The sequence below is a fragment of the Callorhinus ursinus genome, unplaced genomic scaffold (genome assembly GCF_003265705.2).
Source record: "Callorhinus ursinus isolate GAN/ISIS: 27379988/994484 unplaced genomic scaffold, GSC_fseal_2.0 scaffold45, whole genome shotgun sequence".
NCBI classification, from domain to species: domain Eukaryota; kingdom Metazoa; phylum Chordata; class Mammalia; order Carnivora; family Otariidae; genus Callorhinus; species Callorhinus ursinus.
Window position 1 is genome coordinate 8,948,226 of NW_027397107.1, and position 18,584 is coordinate 8,966,809.

Here is an 18,584-nt window from a genome sequence, read left to right on the forward strand (position 1 = left end):
GCATCACAATTCCGGACTTCCAGCTCTATTACAAAGCTGTCATCATCAAGACAGTATGGTACTGGCACAAAAACAGACACATAGATCAATGGAACAGAATCGAGAGCCCAGAAATGGACCCTCAACTCTATGGTCAACTCATCTTCGACAAAACAGGAAAGAATGTCCAGTGGCAAAAAGACAGTCTCTTCAACAAATGGTGTTGGGAAAATTGGACAACCACATGCAGAAGAATGAAACTGGACCATTTCCTTACACCACACACAAAAATAGACTCCAAATGGTTGAAAGACCTAAACGTGAGACAGGAGTCCATCCAAATCCTAAAGGAGAACACAGGTAGCAACCTTTTCGACCTTAGCCGCAGCAACTTCTTCCTAGAAACATCGCCAAAGGCACGGGAAGCCAGGGCAAAAATGAACTATTGGGATTTCATCAAGATAAAAAGCTTTTGCACAGCAAAAGAAACAGTCCACAAAACCAAAAGACAACCGACAGAATGGGAGAAAATATTTGCAAATGACATATCAGATAAAGGGCTAGTATCCAAAATCTATAAAGAACTTATCCAACTGAACACCCAAAGAACAAATAATCCAATCAAGAAATGGGCAGAAGACATGAACAGACATTTTTCCAGAGAAGACATCCAAATGGCCAACAGGCACATGAAAAAGTGCTCAACATCGCTCGGCATCAGGGAAATCCAAATCAAAACCTCCATGAGATACCACCTCACACCCGTCAGAATGGCTAAAATTAACAAGTCAGGGAACGACAGATGTTGGCGGGGATGTGGAGAAAGGGGAACCCTCCTACACTATTGGTGGGAATGCAAGCTGGCACAACCACTCGGGAAAACAGTATGGAGGTTCCTCAAACAGTTGAAATTAGAGCTACCATTCGATCCAGCAATTGCACTACTGGGTATTTACCCCAAAGATACAAATGTAGGGACCCGAAGGGGTACGTGCACCCCGATGTTTATAGCAGCAATGTCCACAATAGCCAAACTGTGGAAAGAGCCCAGATGTCCATCGACAGATGAATGGATAAAGAAGAAGTGGTATATATACACAATGGAATATTATGCAGCCATCAAAAGGAATGAGATCTTGCCATTTGCAATGACGTGGATGGAACTGGAGGGTGTTATGCTTAGTGAAATAAGTCAATCAGAGAAAGACATGTATCATATGACCTCACTGATATGAGGAATTCTTAATCTCAGGAACAAACTGAGTGTTACTGGAGTGGTTGGGGGTGGGAGGGATGGGGTGGCTGGGTGACAGACATTGGGGAGGGTATATGCTACGGTGAGCGCTGTGAATTGTGCAAGACTGTTGAATCACAGATCTGTACTTCTGAAACAAATAACGCAATATATTTTAAGAAAAAAGAAAAAGAAGAAGATAGCAGGAGAGAAGAATGAAGGGGAGTATGTCAGAGGGGGAGACGAACCAGGAGAGATGATGGACTCTGAAAAACAAACTGAGGGTTCTAGAGGGGAGGGGGCTGGGAGGATGGGTTAGCCTGGTGATGGGTATTAAGGAGGGCACATTCTGCATGGAGCACTGGGTGTTATGAACAAACAATAAATCATGGAACAGTACACCAAAACAAATGATGTAATATATGGTGATTAACATAACAATAAAAAATTTAAAAAAAAAGATATTTTCAGACATGAAATGAAGTTTAGAGTTTCCTTCTCATAAATCAGTACTGAAAAAACTACTACAGGATGTACTTTAGGAAGAAGCAAAAACAGCACACAGAGAGGAAGTGAGACGCAACTGGGTAAATTTAGGTAACTGCAGAATATAAAATAATTGACTTTCTTTGCTTCAATTAAGTGAAATTAAAGTTAAAAACAACATTAAAGAAGGTGAGAAACAGTGTTTAATGACTAGTTAGGTTTGTTCAAGTCCTCATCTCATATGGGAAAGTACAGAGATACCGTATAACTTTAGCTAATTTACGGAACTTAATTAACTTTATTTTATTTGTCAATTCTCATGTATTTTTGGCTCTTGGGGCAATGTCATCATTTCAATATGGAAAAAAAAAAAGCTAGTTCAACATAAAATAGAAATTTGAAGGGTAGGATTGGACAAAACCAAGGGTGGGGAGAGGAAGGGAATAGCAAAAGGAAGAGATAAGATATTGCCAAAAGACGAAGGGTCTCCTTGTCCCCTCTCTGGAGGAATAACTCCAATATTCAGGTGGCAGTACACACCTTTCCATATATACACAGCAGGGCTGGGCTTTTGTTAAGAAAAGGGGGGGATGGGACTTTCTGGGGGTTTTGGGAACAAGACCAGTCTCTCTTCTCCCTCTTGGCCCCCGTCTCTGACCAGGGGAAAAAGATGGAACCCAACATGTGAAGGAGGTAAAGTAGGACAGGGAAGGATGGTACTTGACAGAGTGGGGGCAGACCCCTGCAAAGGAAACAGCTTGGAACAGAGCTTGGAAGGAGACTAAAAATGGAGATAATACTGTTAACACCTCCCCTGAAGCTGAGAGAGGAACAGGGAAACACCTGGAAATTAGGACTTCAATAGCCTGGATTCCCATCCCCAAAACTGCTCTAGAATGGAAAACCCTACCCCTTCCTTATAGGTACCACTACCTGCTATGAGGTAGCTTGGTTTCCTTTCCCCTGGGCTACCACATGGGCTTAGGATGGTGGCCGTCTACTGGGTTTGCAGTGCATGGTTCTAAAGGGGATCCGATGAGACCCAGCTTCCTGGAGACTTATCTTAAAAAAACCAATGGAAATATCAAATGGACAGATGGAAGAAGGGGGCACCAAAAGGAAATACAGGGTCACCCAGAAGGGCAGAAATCTAGGTTTCTCAGAGTGGCAGAGAGGAGACATTTAACAAAAATAAATATTTATCGAGTGCCTATTATGTGCCACGCACTGTCCTAGGACCCTCCACTCCAAAAAAGGGAAACAAAAACAAAAACAAAACAATATAGAGGAGGGAAATGCAAATTCTGAGGAACAGGAAAGGGGCAGTTGAGGAAGAAGGCCGGGGAGCTGAGAAGCCTGAGGTGATGGTGCTCTGCCTCAGGCCTCCTCTGCTTCTGTGGTGGCATCCTGGTACTGCTGGTACAAGGTCATTCCTGCTGCTCTCAGCTTCAGTGAACTCCATCTGGTCCATGCCCTCAGATGACCTTGTGCCAGAACATGGCCATGAACTGGCAGGCATCATGTTCTTGGCATCAAAGACCTGCCGGGTGAGTTTGGGCACAGTGAGGGCCCCACACCACTGGCTTCCATGGTTGGTCAGAGGGGCAAAGCCAGGTACAAAGAAGTGGAGATGCAGGAAGGGCACCAACTTGAATGCTGGCTTGCGGAAGCCAGCGCTGAGCTGACCAGGAAATGGAGGCAGGTGGTGATGCTGCACATGGTGGCTGAGACCAGGTGGTTCAGGTCCCTGCAGTGGGGTGTGGTCAGTTTAAGGGTGTGGAAGCCAAAGTCCTAAAGGGCCCAGTTATCCATGCAGTGAGTCTCATCTGTGTTTTCTACCATCTGATGAACAAAGAGAGTGGTGTCGTAGGGCTCAGCCACAGTGTGGGACACTGGGTGAGGGTACCACCTGAAGGTGTTCATGATGTGGTCTTGCTGATGAACACAGTGCCTGCTCTGGAGCCTGTGCCCCCACCCAGCAAGCGGCTCCACTGGAAGCCCTGCAGGCAGTCAGGGCTGTCTGCCTCCTTCCACACGTCCAGGACCGAGGCAACCAGCTTGGCCACTCTACAGAGCGGCCCATGGCCTGCCCCAGACTTACCAAAAACCAGGTTGTCTGGTCTTCACATCTGGCCAAAAGGACCTGAATGAACAGAGTCCACAGCCCCGGGTTCTAGATCCACCAAGGCAGCCTGAGGAACATGTCTGCCACCTGTATCTTCATCATAATACACGGAGATGTGGTCCAGCTGCAGGTCACTATAGGTAGGTTCCAGGGGGGTCGATCCCATGTGCATCACTGATTACCTCCCAGAACTTGGCACTGATCTGTTGCTGCACTGACCATCCTGGATAAGCAAGACTTCTTTCATGGTTAAAATTTATTTTAATTTTTTTGTTCATCTCACGGTGTGTACAGGGCTAGAAGATGATAGGTAATTGTTTTTTTCTATGCTGCTAGTCACAAGCTGGAAGGATGGGACGTGTCCCAGAGGCAGAAGGTTTGAACATAGGAGCAGGAAGTTTCTGAGAGTGGAACTTAATTAACTTTAAAGATTTATCTTTAAAATGCACTAATGCTTTGTGCTTCTGAAATATCGGCAATGTTTTATTTCTTTTTTTTAAGAGTTTATTTATTTATTTTTGGGGGGAGGGGCAGAGGGAGAGAGAGAATCTCAAGCAGACTCCACTCTGAGGTCACAACCCCACCTGAGGCTCCACCCAGGACCCCGAGATCATGAACTGAGCTGAAATCAAGAGTCCGAAGCTTCATCAACTGATCCACCCAGGAACCCCGACAATGTTTTATTTCTTGTATGTGAGTTACGTGAATGTTCAGTTTGTGACAAATTCACTTTTTTTGTGTGCAATTTTCTATATGTATATTACACTTCAATATTTTTTTCATTAAGGAAAATTTTTTAAAAATAATAAAAAAATAATTAGTAACTTCCAATCTGGCAGAAGGGAAAAACAAAGGAATTTTTAAAAATCTATAAGCCAACAGAGGTAGAAATGGTGGGGTTAAAAAAAATAAGCAAAGAAAAAATTATGTTAAATAAATAGCACAAAATACGATGAAAGAAATTAATCCAAATAGGTCAGCACTTACAGTAAACATAAAATTAAGTAATCTTTTAAAAGATGGTACTATTTATTGGATTTTCTAAAAACAAACCGGCTACATAATATTTAGAAGACGAATACTTAAATTACCAGATAGAGGTTGAAAACACATCTTTGGGGGGAAAAAAAAGATTCATTAGATATATTTCTATCTGACGTAGCCGTACTAGTATTGGGGGGAAATTAAATTAAAGACAAAAACATGAGACAAGATGAAATAGTTCCAAGGCCAAATAATATTGGGATATTTTTAATAAACTTCCTTTAGAAACTGATAAATCAAATAGAAAAAAACATAAAACAAAAAATAATATAAAAATTTAACTACTGTAATCGAAAAGCTTGATCTTAAATAATTCTGCTCCCAACAAAGAATATGTCCATCTTTATACCATATATTAGACATTCATAAAAATTTGTCAGGTACCATATATGGCATGAAGAAGATTCAATAAATATTAAAGAACTATTCCCATAAAGTCCAGGTTCCCTGATCACAATGGGACCGAATTAGAAATCAAGCATTACCTCAAAGTTTATAAGAACAACTATTTTAATAATAATAGCCACCTCTACCACCATCAGATGCCTAAAGACAGAATTTAGTCAATCCATGGCAATTACAAAATAGGTAGCAACATAAGAAAATAATGCTTATCAAATTTATATTGTAAATGATAAATATCATAAAATGAATTTCTTCAAATCAAGGATCAAAGAGGAAAAACATGGTGTAAATCCAAAGAAAGAAGATGAATGGAATACACACAAAAAAAGAATAAAAAATAATAAAATAGGAAAAGAGAGATGATCAGCAAACACAAAATAAGATAGAGAAAACTGAGTAATAAACAAACCTCTAACAATTACTACGACATGGAAAAAATATTCACAGCAAAATCATTAATCAGAATAAAGGGAGACAAAATATAACCCTCAAAGGAACAATGCACTAAGAAACTCTCAGAAAACCATGACTATGTATACCCCTAGCAACATCACTTCAAAACACAAAAGCAAAAATAATTACAAGGAGAAATCGACAAGATCACAATCATAGTGGGAGTTTTTTGTTTCTTTTCTTTTTTCTTAACAAACATCTCACAAAAGCTGGTAGATTAACCTGGGAAAAAGTTACATATGAGGATTTTGTTGTTCTTGTTGTTAATTTTAGGGTGTTTTTCTGGGGGGGTGGTGGTGTGTATGTGTGCTTACTTTTAATTAATGGAGAACTTAAATTAACATTTTCTATGAAAACATTGTAAGTTAGTCATATACAGGCATAGAAAAATTGACCAAAAAAAGCAGAGAGAAAATGCAAAAGCAGAAGCAGATAGAGAGATGGACAGATAAGAGAGATATGAGTGACAAACACCAGCTCAGTGTATTCGTAATCTTGGAGAGGAAAGGATGGAAATTGGATTTTGAATGGATATAAGGAGGCTTCGACCCTTACCTTCAATATTTCTTTGTTTAAAAATAAACCAGAAGCAAATATGTAAAAGCATTACAATTTGTCAAGTATTAGCATTAGTTTTAAGCACATTCTTCACATTATTCTCTGCATTACAGTATGTGTGAATTATTTTATGAACAAAACAAATACATGAGTCTAATGGCTCCTGGTATACCTGTTATGAAGTGGGAATTATTGAGATTTATTTTTCAAAGATCAGTGCTCCCAAGTAAAAGACTATATATGTGTATATATACTTTTATAAAATATAGTATATATAAAGACTATATATGTGTATAAAAGACTATATATGTGTGCTAATACTTCTATTTAGAACTACCTTCTTTCCATATATATGAGGACAGTGAGATACAATGGCAGCAACCGTGCAGTGTTGATGTGCACCCTCAGGTTGTTATGGCACTATAGTAATTGTAAACAGTCTCACTACTGGATCCCAATCAACCGCTTGGGTATGGGATCAGGATCCCCAAGAGTTGACTAAGTTGACTAAGATCCCTCTAAGTTGCCTAAGAGTTGACAGAGCTGAGTAAGGTGTGAGGACCGGACCCCGCTCTACCAGGACTGTAACCTCTTCACTGGGATAGGAGGCATAAACTCGGCATAAACTCGGCATGTGTTGGGTGCATCAGTATTCTTTATCCTCAATCCCAACGCTTCAGAAGGGGCTCATTTCATATTGAGGTCCAGGATTGAACACATGACCCAGATCTGGCCAATCAGAGTGCCACATGCCTTCACACCCACTCAATGGCTCTTGGATATGCACATGACTCAAACTGTGCCAATCAAAGCCCCCCCCCCCCCCCGGGGGACTGTTGCTAAAATTGTCAAGGAAGAGAAACCCTATCTAGAAGCCATGCGTACTGAAAGGCTATGAATAGTTGAAACTTCTGGTGATCATCTTTTCTATTATCTGGGAAACCTAGCCAGGAAAGAGAGGGCAGGTTTGAAGGGAGGAATGCAGACAGGAGAGGAAGTCCATTATCCCCTTGTATTTTTCTGATAAATGAGCATTGATTCTCTTTTTGACGTAAGCTAGTTTTCATGAGTTTTTGTCACAAGCCAAAGGCTCCTGGCCCTATTATATCCCAGTCATAAAAATCAGGCAAAAACCCTAGTGCTAGCTAAATTAAGATTTTCATGGCCAATGAATGTGCTGATGTAAGAGTAGGCTTACATTCCCAGGGCGGTGATAGATTTTTCAGGGTCATTCGTACCTGTTTAACTCTGTGATCAATAGCATAGACCTTTGGGGCAGCTAGCAGAATGAAGGCGCAGCCTGTAGCAATGGAACTGGGAGTTTTTAATTGTGTGACTACCTAGCCTGAGTACGAGACCCACAGTCTCATCCTCTCTAGGACAGCCCACTAGGACAAACTGAGCTCCTCGGCCCAAAACTGAGACATTATTCTGCAGAACCTATAAAATCAACATGGGAACAGCCAGTGAAGAGGAGAGAATACTACTCAACAGTCACCTTTCTTTACATACGAACATTAGGGAAAGGACAAGATGACCTACAAAACTACTGCTTCTAAGAAGCATCTCCTCAGAGAAGTAAAACCAGAGAGTAAACTTGATGTCCCAGAGACGAGTACTATCCCAGAACCTGAGCTAACTTCCGAAGGAAAAACTTCATAAACAGAGTAAAAGGTGATGCTTCCCCCACTCACCTCCTGTCTCAAGGTCACAAGAGCCGGGATGCCAGTGAACACCAAAGGTTCTGAGAATAAGGAGCAACCACTCTGCCTGAGAGTGGGAAGGTTTGGGGAGTGGTTTGTGGCTCCAGAGAAAGAGGGAAGAGGAGGAGAAAACAACAGAGTGGGAACGAAGGAGTGAAAAGGGAAGTCAAGGGTTCCTAGGAGGCCAAATGCAGGAGGAGACAAAGGCCAAGGGGTTTTGAGCACAGGCCTGTAAAGGAAATGAACTGGAAAGCTTTCTTTCCTGGTACCCATGGTGACCACCATCTAACAACAAGCCCTTGGATTGAGTCTACAATGTTCAGGAATGTTTCTCTGAGTGATGTGCAGCAAAAAGTGAAGTGAACAGTTTCGCATGTGGATAAATATTGTGTAGAAACCCACAGCATTACAGAAGAAAAGTGTACACGCTCAGGAGATCATGAGAACTTAAGCCTTACAAAGTCTTGGAGATATCAAGAGACTTTAAAACTTCCACAATTAAGGTGGGCGGGCTCAACGCACTCTTTTCTGTTTCTCCGGGGGCCGTGAGACTCCCCCTGACAAAAGATTATCCTGCTCTATAAATGATGCCATTGTCCCTTGGCGTGTCCAAGTCACCCTGGGTTTCTCACGCTCCCTTGCCGCTCACATTCTGCCAGTCTGTCGTCTTCCATGTGTCCTCCAAACACCTCTCAGTGTCCTCCCCTCAAGCTCTTTCCTCCCCAAATACTCCTCTTCTCAGCTTGATGACTCTAATCCAGTCACTGTTCAGGTATCATGTCTCAGAGGAAGTTTCCCTGGACACTCAGACTGAGCAAACTACCCTTCTCCTGTATCCCTACACAACCTGGATCATATTCCACAGAATCTGCACCAAGTCATAAAGAAACCATCTTTCTGTGTCTCCGACTCCTCAGCACAGTGTGAACTCTGAAGGAGAAAAAAAATTATATTCTTATATAACCACAGTGCCAGACAAAGAGCCTAGAGAAAGTATATGCTCAAGAGAATTCTGTCAAAATGAACAGAATGGAGTTGACTTCAGTGAGGGTGACGACACTGTGATCATCCACATCTCACAGAAGAGGGGACTGAGGCTCAGAGAACTTACAGAGCAATTCCACCACAGACCTGGAGCTCGTAAGTGATGGAGATGTGGCTTGAACCCAGATCCTCTTATCCCAAAGTCTATGCTCTTTTAACACAGCAGATGCCTCCACGAAACAGGATGTTTCAATATTCTTTTTACTTGCAGGATTTCAATCTAATCTTGAAGTCACTCAACTAGTTTGCAATCAGTTTCCTTATCCATACCCCACTGATAAAACCAGTAAGGCTAAATGACAGTCACCAAGATAAAGAGGCAAACTGCAAAGCCTGGAATTGGACTTCTTGAATGCTGGTGATCTCATGCAGATAAATAAAAAGGATTGGCCGTAGAAAAATCCACCCCAAATTATCCAAGTTACAAAGTCATCCAAATGCAAAATGTTCCCCGCAGCTAACCAGATATCTCATGATATCTCATGACTTCCTGGCCCTGCGAAAGGCAAAATCTTTCAGAGGCTGCAAGAAAAAAATAATAATAAAAGAAAAGAAGAGGAACCCGTTGGTATAACCGAGCAGAGGGTTACAAATGGATTCATCACAGGAAATTGCTAAAATGCCTACAGGTGTGAGAGATCCCATATGTTCACTCTACTCAGGAATCCTTCGGGGAAAAAAATTAAGTTCTCAGAGCAAAGGCAGTCTGCACCCACTCCACAGATGATGAAAAGCACCCAGACCTAATTACTGCATCAGGAGTGACTTCTCAAGTGTAAAGATAACAGAAAGTCTGAGATAAGAATGGAGGCTGCGCAATGTCACAGGTGCCTTGTGCAACAATGGGCCCTTAGGAGTGCCTCACGCTGAGCCTTTTGAGATACCACAACAAACTGTAGTAAAAAGCCCTTGTTTTTGTTGTTTTTTTTGTTTATTTTCCCCATGCTTACTCCCTAAACTTTCTTTAAGTATATTATGTAGATCATCGATCTAAAAATACCACCCAGGGCACCTGGGTGGCTCAGTAGGTTAAGCGTCTGCCTTTGGCTCAGGTCATGATCCCAGAGTCCCAGGATCCACTCCTGCCTCAGACTCCTTGCTCAGCAGGGAGTCTGCGTCTCCCTCTGCCCCTCCCCCCCCACTGCTCAAGCTCCAGCTCATGCATGCTCTCTCTCCCGCAAAAATAAATAAATAAAATCTTTGTTATAAAATAAGAAAAGAAAGAAAAAGAAAACACACCCAACAATCAAGAGGAGCTCCAAAGGCAGATAGGATTTCCCTACCCTCCTTGACATCCTTTTTTTTTTTTTAAAGATTTTATTTATTTAGTTGAGAGAGAGAGAATGAGAGATAGAGAGCATGAGAGGGAAGAGGGTCAGAGGGAGAAGCAGACTCCCTGCTGAGCAGGGAGCCCGATGTGGGACTCAATCCCGGGACTCCAGGATCGTGACCTGAGCCGAAGGCAGTCGCTTAACCAACTGAGCCACCCAGGCGCCCCTTTCCTTGACATCCTTAAACGTGACACGTGCACCTGCTGTTAGTAAAATCTAGACCAGAGGTCAACACATCTTTTCCGTCCAGGACCAAACAGTAAATATCTTGGGCCTTGTGGGCCTGACCATCACTCACAACTATGCAACTCTGCCACTGTAGTGAGAAAACAGCCACAGACATTATGGAATGAATGAGCATAGCTGTGTTCTGATAAAACTTTATTTATAAAAATGACTTGCAGGCCAGATTTGGCTCACAGGCTATGATTTGCTGACTCTGATCTAAACCACAACAGGCCAGGTATGTGATTTATCTAGATCATCTATGCCATTGTTCCTTCTGGTTAAATTCTCTGCTTCAAAGTACTTGCTTATTTTTATGCTTTCTGGCTCATTCATGAAAGTGTAGGAAAAAAGTGACAACTCACTAATAGTCACATCAAGTAAAATGATATATGTGGAAACATTTTGGAAAATCTTACAAATGTAGGGCATTACCATCAGCACAAACAGATCCAACCAGATTTGACTAGAGTTCATTCATTCACTGTTCACTGATAAGCATTATTTTTAAGTGTATGTCAGATGTCAGGTTCTGGGCTCAACCCTGAAGAACAAAAAAAAAAAAAAAAAGAAAAAAAGTTCCTTTCCATTAAGGATTTTTGTTCTAGCACAAAAGAGCAAAAAACCAGGGCAGTGTAGTGCCACAGGCCCAATGACATAGCCAGATAAGGCTCCCCACTATCCCAGAGGTATTGTCCTTTCTTGATGTCCTTTGTCATACATCCCCTTCCCCCTGCCCTGCCAGTCCTTCTGCTATTAAGGCTAGTTAGTCCAACAGGCTGAAGATCAGTACTCCAGGAAATGAGAGAACAAAGAAAGAGCTCAGCTTTTTAAATCCACTGTGAAATGACAGTCTTGCAAGCCAAATTTCAAGCGGAAGAAAACTTACTACAAAAGTTTGGTCATGTCTTTCCCCCCAGATCAAGAACAAATGCTTGGAAGATTAACTCTATATAGAGAGACGGAAGGATGAATATTTGACGTCACGGAAATTTCTGCTACAAAGGAAGAAGAAAGCCCTCTCAATGCTTGGGAGAGACGTTCAAGTAAGATGAACGTCTCCGCATTGTTGGAACAGGCCCAGCAGAGAAGGATGATGAGTTGTCCAGTCATGTGAAGGAAGGAGGGTGCGCATCTAGAGATAAGAGGAACGGGAAAAGAGAGGAGGGAAGGAGGGGAGGGCAGAGGAGGGTGGGAAGGTTGCAGAGAGGAAAGAAGAGGCTCTGCTCTACATCTTGTGGATGGTGTTGTGGGCGGCTGGACTGGGGGGCTGCCTTTGTGACCCCCACATATCTCACCTGAGGCCCACATCAGAGTCTTATTTCTGACATTACCTTATCATCATGTCCCCGTTGAACTTCAACTGATCCATCTCCCTGGCTCAATCTTTGGCTGGATTTACAAGCCTAGAGCTGGGTCAGCTCCTTAATAAGAAGTGAACATCATTTGCAGGCTGGAAATGGACTTTGCGTCTTGGCAGCAATCTTGGGGGTGGGGGAAAGGGAAGTGCTTTTCAGTTGGGGTGGAGCGCATGATTGCTGGATTACAACACAGAATATAAATCTTCTGGTGACTTCCCAGCTGCAGAATCCTGGCTGCAATTAGCAACCTATATGTCTAGTCATTTTATCATTTTTATACATTTAGGAGCTCAAGTGTTTGCTCTAGCAGGCTGCAGCTGGCTGACTGTCAAGTCCCAGCTGTTGTTTAGCTGAAACACCACAACTAAAACTGTGGGCCAATATGACCGGAAACCAAATTGGGGAGGGAACAAAAAAGCTCAGGATTAGTTAAAGATGTTTCATGTTCTCATCCTTTGCTTCAACCAGGTGAACCCCACTCACGTGGAGGAAGGCAAAGGAGGGGATTTGAAACCCATCCAGACACTTCTGAGAACTCTTTAATGAAACAGCCGTTCCCTGCAAACCAGCGTTCTCTCAAGGAGAGAGAAGATAAACTTCCAGCAGGCTATGCAAAGACAAGTCCAACAGGTACCATGCCATCAGGCTGGCTTCTGGCTTTTGCCACTTCCCAGGGGTCACCCAGTCAGAGACTTGATTCCAGATTAGTAAGTTTGGCTGCTTAGAGAAGGAATAAACACAGCGTTCAACATTGGAGGGCAGTGTTGTTAGATGAGTCCTTGGACAACTGTAGGAAAAATATTAATCCTGCAGTTGGGTCCTTTATAGCTGAGATCGAGGGGCTACCCATTAGCCTTGCTATCTGACACTATGTTTCCTTGCCAACTAAGCCTTCAGCTCCCCTTGCGTTGGAGCCATTTTAAAAAACCAGGGGGCATTTTCTTTACAAATTTTTAGCTCATTTCATCGCTAAAGACACCTGGGTTTCTAAGAAGTATCTTTATGAGATGCATATTCTGCATTGATCCAGCGTGGTACAAAATGTTTGCGATGAGCCTAGAATGCCACATCACTGTTAATTATGGTGTCCGCCATCGTGCTGTTCACTGGTACTTTCTAGTCAACTGCACGGTCAGCACCCAGTGTTGGGGCTTCACTTCAGCTGTCACAGGGCTGGGAAGAATCTGCCTTTGAAGGAAGAAAACTCCTTTTTCAAGCAAAGAGCTGCAATAGCAAGGGAGAAGATTTCAGGCAGGCTGAACTTGTGTCTGGAAAAACGTTGTACCAGGTAGCCATCCCCTAGCAACGTGACCTCTCCATTCTCTCATTTCTGATTACAGAATGCCTTCTGGTGCCAGTTCTAGAAGGTCAGGGAAGACTGCAGATCAGAGCAAGGCAGAGCTAGCAGGCCCAAGGGCTAGCAGAGTAGTCAAAACCAGAGAGCACTGGATGACTACTGATCCTGGCCAATTCCATGGAAGGGGTGAGCAGTATCATTTGAGTCCTATGGCATGAAGATAAACTTCTAGCAGGCTATGCAAAGACAAGAATATGGAAAGCTATTCAGGGAGGACTGTCATTTAAGACTCCAGCTGGGAACTAGGCCACTAGGTAAAGATATTGTCAATGGTCACCAGGAACCAGCATGCAGAGATCCAAGGTGAATAAAAGCATTGACAGGACTAGGGTAAAGAGAGACAGGCGTAGTTGAGATCCAGGTCTCTACAAGCAGGGAGACATAAGGAGGGAGAAAGAGCATTTGAATCCCAAAGATACATGGATAGTAATTGCATTGACCAATGTCTTACTGATAGGAATAATGTTGAGAAAACAAAGTTATAATAAGACTCTGAATAATGTTAAATGGTATTCTCACAGCTCTCCTCAGGTTCTTCCCCCCGTACCAAGTATATTTACTCCATTTATCTCTTTCATTCATGCAGCAAACTTATGCCTTCTGTGGGAAATGGACTGTGCTAAGTGCTCAGGTTCAAGAGCTGAATGGACAATATCTCACTACCCTGCCAACAAGGCAAACTTATACATGATCATAATAAAATGTGACAACAAGTACGATGATGTGATTAACAAAGCGCAAGTAGGGAAGAACGACTTTTACCTCAGTGGGAGACAGAGGAAGTGGGGTGAGTTAGGAAAGATTTTATGAAAGGAGTGACTTGAAGACACAGGGAGCAGGTCAGATTTAGCCCGGGGGCCACCATTTGCCAACTCTTGATACATATTAAACTGTATTTAATTTTCACTCCAGGTACAGATTCATCCATTCAAAAATAATTCTTCTTCTGCATTTACAGTAGAGAATTCAATAACCATTCAAGGTAGTTTTACAAGATCACCAAAGACAGAGTCTGAGGATTGCAGAGAGGTGCCTTGATCCAGTATGCACAGAGAAGTAAACCTTTCCCCCAAAAGCCTGTATAGCTCGAAACTGAGTTTTTCTCTGAGAATTACTTCTTTCAGACCCCAAATCTGCCCTAGTCTTGGTCACATCCCCTCCCTGGGGGTAACCTACAAGATCTTCTATATGGGAATGGAAAGGTTTGGCCTCTTAGCCTCAGGCTCTTAAGAGCATCTCAGCTGCAGAACAATCTAAGGAAGCAAATGAGGCCTCTGTTGCTACTGCCTTGTAGCTCATCCTGCCCTCTGCCCATTCCTTGGGTGTTGATCCTGAGCACACTCACCAGTAAACTTTCTGCCCACAGATCTCTCTCTCAGAGGCTGCTACCCCAGGGAACTCAACCTAAGGCACCTGCTTCTTGGGGGCCACTCTTGTCTTCTTTAGTTCTTCAAACATACCACATTCTCTTCCTACCACAGGGCCTTTGAACATGCTATTCTATTGGACTAGACTGCACCTGCACCATCACTGCCTCTTTGTCATCCTTCTCATGTCAGTTCATGTATCTCCTTCCAGGAGAGAAGTTACTTTCCATCAGAAATCATTACTCTTGACTCAGAACACTTACTTTCGTTTGCATGGAAACTCTCTCTATCTTGCTCCCATTATGTTCCCCATCCAAGTCCCTGGCATTCAGTAAACCTTTGTTGGATAACTGGACCTAACACCTCCTATAACCACCATATTAAAAGCAATGTATCATGAAATGCTCAACTGCAATCTCAGTTTTCTAGAACAATACTGTTTTCTTGTGCTTGTCCTGAGCATGCTGTTAGCAGGTCCAGGCAAAAGTCTGACAGGATCTTCAATATGTCAGCCAACACCTTGCTCAAAAACTTGGCCCAGTCCACTTTGCCCATTGCCTCGCACTTGGCCTCCCGTGTGCTCTGCTCTTCTCTTTGTGAGGGGTTCTCAGAGATCACTGAGGTTCAATGTTAGTGGCTCTACTGCATCACAAGCCAATAGCAGGTGGAAACTCACAAGGACAGAGGTTCCTAAGTGAGGTGAGGGGTGTAGAGAAGGTGAGGCAAACTGGAAAAATCTAGGAGACGTTTCAGACCTTTTCAGTCACCTTGCGTGTTCCTTACCTAGCTTCACCCAGAGCTTTGAAAATGTTCTCAGAGCAACCACGCTGGGTAAGGAGCACAGTCGTTGAGGAAACAGACCCCAAGAGGCGGGGAGAACTTGGGAATTCTTGAGAAGATATGGAATAAAATGGCTACTAGACTGTCCTTTTGAAATGAAGCTTCTGCTCAGGCAGTACCATTTCAGTGTGCCTGGTGGGGGCTGGGGGAGTGCAACAACCCGGTTTCTATCATCGCCTGCCACGTCCTCCGTAAGAATAAATTTGGGCTCAGGACAGACTTAGTCACAGAATCAAAACAGCACCTCCCAGATGCATAAACGATCCCTCACATTTTCAGTTTGAGAAAATATTAAGTTCTCTGGTTTGCTTTCTTTACTTTGCTTTCTGTCTTTTTTTCTTTTTTTTAAGATTTTATCTATTTATTTGACAGAGAGAGACACAGCGAGAGAGGGAACACAAGCAGGGGGAGTGGGAGAGGGAGAAGCAGGCTTCCGGAATGCGGAGCAGGGAGCCCGATGCGGGGCTCGATCCGAGGACCGTGGGATCATGACCTGAGCCGAAGGCAGACGATTAACGACTGAGCCACCCAGGCGCCCCTGTCTTTTCTTTCTTGTGTGTTTGTTACTTTAATTAAAAAGTGGCGGGGGCGTCATTGGACACGTTACAAGAACCTCTCTACAGAAGCACAGATGAAAGGGAATCACTGGCCTAGGCTGTGTGATTCTTACAACCTCCAAAGCCCCACAAAGGCTGCCCCCTCCCCCTCTTCCTTGTCCCATCTCAGCTCCTCCTCACTGTTTCTGCCCAGGTCTGTGCATTCTTGCAATTACAGGTTCTCAATGACACACACTTGCTACTAGCTGGAGGGGCCAGAAAGTGTTCTTCCTCTCTTGGCAGCTGCTCAGGCCAGATGTTACAAGGGCGGGCTGCGATTGGCTGACAGATAAAAGAGAATGGCTCTTCATGGACAGGCAAGTGGAGAGTTGTAAACAAACCATTTCAGGCCTGGATCAGCAGGTCCTCATTAACCTGACTGAAAATGTCCTTCAAAACTTCACTGGAAAACAGGGAGGACATTGTCACAAGATCATTCAGCTGAATACCAGCAGCTCCCTCTCTGGCTAAAATAGCAAAAAGCTTCATTTGGAGACATCAACGCTGCATTCAAGATGAGCTGGGATTCATCTGAGCTGCATCTGCATTGGCAAGCAATAATTGTAGGGATGTAGAAGTTTGTTTATTTTAACAGCTAAATGTTTGTATCTCAAAAGCCAATGAGACTTTTCTGTAATCACGTTTGAGATGTACTTGAACCATTCCATCTGCCCAGATCTTTCCATTGTGTTTCTCATCCGATGACAATAGACAGTGACTGGGGGCAGAGTTAAACAACCACCAACTTTCTCCCTTGCCTCCCTGGGACACGCGTGAAACCGAGGAAGCATATTTTGGCTTGGCTCCTGAAGCTTCTGTTGGAGTAGTTAACACCACTTAAAATATGGTAATTGAGAAAAATCCTGGTAGAGGTTGACCATAGACAGACCTGGGACAGATGTTCTGGGTGGCAAAAGCTAGCCAGTATGACACAAAGTAGGCAAAAGATGCCACAGATAAAGCAAAACCACATCCCCTCTTCTTCATCTTCTGATATTACATAAATATACAAATCTGTGAGGTTTCTTTGCAGTGTTAGCCAGTGTGAAACACAAAGAATCTGGACAGGGTTTTAGAGCAGTTTATTCTCATTAGAGATACGAAAAGTCACTACATGGAACGGGGTGGGGATGGAGCAGTTTATCCAGAATAGATTATGGGAAGTCATTATTTTTTTTTAACCAATGTAGAGTTAATCCTTCTAAGGGATTAGACATTTATGGCACAATGGACTGGCACCTGTAGCTACACTCATGGGGATAAAAAATGGCAGAGACCATCAATCTCCATGACTCTGGGCAGGAGTCGACAATAATAATAATTAATAGCCATTTGTGTTCTCTAGCTCCCTTCAACTGGGATCTCAGAATATTTTACTAACACAAATTCATTAAGGCTCAAACCACACCTGCACATTCAGAAAATGCTTCAAGGTTAATTCTGTTATTATTTTATATTCATATTGCATCTTTCCTCCAAGGAGCTCAAAAGGATTATAAATACATTACCAAAGTAGGTTAACTCCTCACAGTTATGGGTCAGGAATATATTTCTTCTCTCTCCATAGCACGAGAGTTCCTAAGCTGTGAAAGATGGATAAGGCTGAAAACAACACAACAGACTCTTGGACTTATCTCTAGCACTATCTATACATCACTTTTTCTAATCAATGGTTAACCTCTCTAGAAGCAAACATGACTTTTTCTCTTTCATTCCACTCCTCAACCATATTAAGTGAGTCCTTCAAGTGTAATACAGGAAAGTTTCAAAGCAGAAAATATCCATCTTAGATGTGAATGAGAACAGTACAGGAGATGCTGAACAAGATGATCACTGAAGTTCCCTCTAGTTCTAAGATATTGGTTGGTCTGGGAGAATCTGCAGAAAATTATGTGCAAGGCAGGTAACTCTGCTGGGCATTCACTGCATATATCAACCCAAGCCCACTATGCCTTTGGTCTCAGATATATAAGCTAATAACAAAACCAAAAAAGTCCTGCTCATGAAGTCCCATATGCCCAGTGTAGGGCAGCAGTAAGAGCACGGGATCTGGAAGCAACTGATGTTTTATTCCCAGCCCTTTAATTTACAAATTGTATGATCTTTTTTTTTTTTTAATTTTTCTCAACAGATTTTTTTTTAAAGATTTTATTTATTTATTTGAGAGAGTGAGAATGGACAGAGAGCACATGAGAGGAGGAAGGGTCAGAGGGAGAAGCAGACTCCCTGCCGAGCAGGGAGCCCGATGTGGGACTCGATCCTGGGACTCCTGGATCATGACCTGAGCCGAAGGCAGTCGCTTAACCAACTAAGCCACCCAGGCGCCCACAAATTGTATGATCTTGAACAAGGTACATGACCTGACTAGTCAGTGCCTTCTTATCCATAAAATGTGGTTTAAAACCCAAATTGTTATGGACGCTCAATAAAAGGTTAAAAAAGCATCTAGCATTTAATAGTTACTCAATAAATGGTG

The 18,584-nt window shown here is 42.9% G+C and overlaps 1 protein-coding gene and 1 pseudogene across 1 annotated transcript in view; both read right to left on the reverse strand.

The window, feature by feature from the left end:
* Positions 1–18,584, reverse strand: part of AGBL1 (AGBL carboxypeptidase 1) — a 784,924-nt gene that overhangs the window by 398,569 nt on the left and 367,771 nt on the right. The window lies entirely within an intron of this gene.
* On the reverse strand, positions 2,681–4,071 carry LOC112839874 (tubulin beta chain pseudogene; annotated as a pseudogene).